This window comes from Chrysochloris asiatica, unplaced genomic scaffold (genome assembly GCF_000296735.1).
Source record: "Chrysochloris asiatica unplaced genomic scaffold, ChrAsi1.0 scaffold00029, whole genome shotgun sequence".
Taxonomy (NCBI): domain Eukaryota; kingdom Metazoa; phylum Chordata; class Mammalia; order Afrosoricida; family Chrysochloridae; genus Chrysochloris; species Chrysochloris asiatica.
In genome coordinates, this window is record NW_006408547.1 from 11450758 (window position 1) to 11454228 (window position 3471).

The window sequence follows — 3471 nt, forward strand, 5'->3', positions numbered from 1 at the left end:
TTGTTGTTGTTAAGTGCACAAAGTAGAAGTGATCCTTAGGGTTTTATAGTCTAAAAGTTTTTAGAGGAACAGATAAATGCCTCATCTTTCTCCCTCAAAGTGGCTGGTGAAAATGAACCACCAATCTTGCAATCAACAGTCCTATTACACTAGCAGGCTTCCTACAATGAATAAAGAGGAACAAAAAATAGCAAGTAAAATAAGAATAACATAACCAGATTAAAAATCCACAAAGGAGATAATGAAGAGCATAATTCCTGCTGAGCAAAATGAAATCAGTGGAATGGAAGACAAACTTGAAAAGTTGTCCCAGGATAAAGAACAAAGAGACAAAGAGATAAAAACAATTAGAGAGAGGGAAATAGCCATGCAAATGAGTGAACAGAGACATAACATGAAGATAATTATTATTCCAGAATGTATAAGAAAAGCTATAAAAGAGAAAAATTTCTTTAGTGAAGAAATGATCTGCAGCTGCAGGTCCAGATGATTCAGTAAGTTGCAGGTAAAAGCCAAGAAAAATTCATTACACCTATAATTACCAAAAAATAATTAACCACAAAGAGAAAAAAAAAAAATTCCCTCAAGCATTTGGGAAGAATCATGGGCAGAGAAAATATAACCGTAAAGAAACAAGTATTAAAGTAGTATCGAGTTTAACAATAAACATTCAAAGGTAACAGCTGGAATTTTCTGGGAAAGAGACCACGATCCAACAGATTTTACATGGCCAAGATGTCTTTCATAAGTAGATTCAACAAAAAGACATTTCCAGATATAAGGACTTTAAAATGGCACTATCATGTACCTTTTTATAAAATAGTGATTATCTGGAAGATATGTCAATATTAAACATTCATGAAGAAATTATACATAGAACAAGAATCAGTTATCCAAGCAGACAAAAACTGACCTCACATGGTTTAAAAACGGGAAATGTGTGTGTCAGGATTGTATTCTTCAAATACCTATTTAATCTGTTTGCTGAGCAAATAGCCAGAGAAGCTGGACTATATGAAGAAGTGCAGGCATAAGGAATGAAGGAAGATTCATTAACAATCTGCTATATGCAGATGAACCCTTAGGGTGGAAGGCACTCAAAATGGGACCGGGGAAGAGCTGCCTCCTCAAAGTAGAGTAGACCATGAAGATGCAAATGGAATAAAGCCCTCGGGACCCTCATTTGCTGATGGGGCACAACTCAAAAAGAAGAGAAATAGCTGTAAACATCCAGCTGTGAAATGGAATGTATGAAGTATGAATCTAGGAAAATTGAAAATTGCCAAAAATGAAATGGAATGCATAAACATCGATATCCTAGGCATTAGTAAGTTGAAATGGATGGTATTGGCCATTTTGAATCTGATAACCAAAAGGTTTACTATTCCAAGAATAATAAATGGAAGAGGAATGGTGTTTTATTCATCATTAAAAAGAACACATTAGAATCTGTCATGAAATACAATGCTGTCTGTGATACAATAACATCCACATGCCTACAAGGAAGATCAGTTAATACCACTATTGTTCAAATTTATGCATCAACCACTAAAGCCAGTGATGATGAAATTGAAGAATTCTACCGACATCTTCAATCAGAAATTGATCAAATATGCGATCAAGATGTATTGATAATTAATGGTGATTGGAATTCAAAGGTTGGGAACAAAGAGGAAGGATCAGAAATTGGAAAATATGGCCTTTTCCAATGTGAGAGAAGCAATGCTGGAGATTGCATGATAGAATTTTGCAAGACCAATGATTTGTTCATTACAAATACCTTTTTTAAACAACATAAAAGATGACTATACACATGAACCTCACCAAATAGAATACACAGAAATCACATTGACTACATCTGTGGAAAGAGAGGTGGAAAACTTCCATATCATCAGCCAAAACAAGGCCAGGACAGACTCTGGAACAGACTACCAACTGCTCATATGAATGTTCATGATGAAGCTGAAGAAACAAGTCCACAAGAGCCAATATATGACCTTGATTATATCCGACCTGAATTTAGAGATCATCTGAAGAACAGATTTGATGCATTAGTCACTAAAGACCAAAGACCAGAAAAGTTGTGGGATGACATCAAGAATATCATAAAGGAAGAAAGCAAAAGGTCATTAAGAAAACAAGAAAGAAGGAAAAAACAAAATGGATGTTAGAAGAGACTCTGAAATTTGCTTTCCAGGTTAGAGATGCTAAAGCAAATGGAAAACTGAGGAGGTACAGAAGCTGACGAGAACACTTGTCGAGAAGACAAAGTCAAATATTATAACAAAATATGCAAAGACCTGGAGTTAGAAAACCAAAAGGGAGGAACACGCTCAGTATTTCTCAAGCTGAGGGACCTGAAGAAAAAATTCAAGCCTTGACTTGCAGTATTGAAGGATTCTATGGGCAAATTATTGAATGATGTAGATAGCATTTAAAGAAGTTGGAAGGAATATACAGTCACTATACCAAAAAAAAAGGTATTATATCATCAAGAGCCAATGATCCTGAAGGAAGAAGTTCAAGGTGTCTTGAAGGCATTGGCAAAAAACAAAGTATTGGGAGTGAAGGAATAAAAATTGAAATCTTTCAACAAACTGATATGGAACTGGAGGCACTCACTCATCTATGTCAAGAAATGTGGAAGGTAACTACCTGGCTGACTGACTGGAAGAGATCCATATTTATGCCCATTCAAAAGAGAAGTAACCCAACAGAATGCAGAAATCATCATATAATAATCATTGATATCTCATGCCAGGAAATTTTAATAATGGTAATACAAAAATTGCTGCAACCATACATTGACAGAGAACTTCCAGACGTTCAAAGCAGATTCAGAAGAGGACATGGAATGAGGGATATCATTGCTGACATCAGAAAGATCTTGACTGAAAGCAGAGAATACCAGGCAGATGTTTACCTGTGCCTTATTGACTACAACAGCTTTCGATTGCATGGATCATGACAAGCTATAGACAATACTGCGAAGTATGAGTATTCTGGAACACTTCATTGTGCTCATAAGGAACCAGTACATAGGCCAAGAGACAGTTGTTGGAAGAGAACACAGGAACACCAAATCGTTTAAAATTAGGAAAGATGTGTGCCAGGGTTGTAGTTGTTCAGCAAATTTATTCAATCTGTGTGCTAAGCAAATAATCCAAGAAGCTGGATTATATGAAGAAAACATGGCATCAGGATTGGAGAAGATTCATTAACAACCTATGATATGCAGATGATACAACCTGCATGTTGAAAGCAAAGAGTACTTAAAATATTCACTGACAAAGATCAAAGACCAGTTTTCAGCATGGGTTGTTTTGTAAAGAAAACAAAAATCCTCATCACTGGACCAATAAATAATATCCATATCAATGGAGAAAAGATTGAAGTTGTCAAAGACACTCAAGGAAACTGCAGTCAAGAAATCAAATGACACGCTGCATTAGGCAAATCTGCTGCAATAGA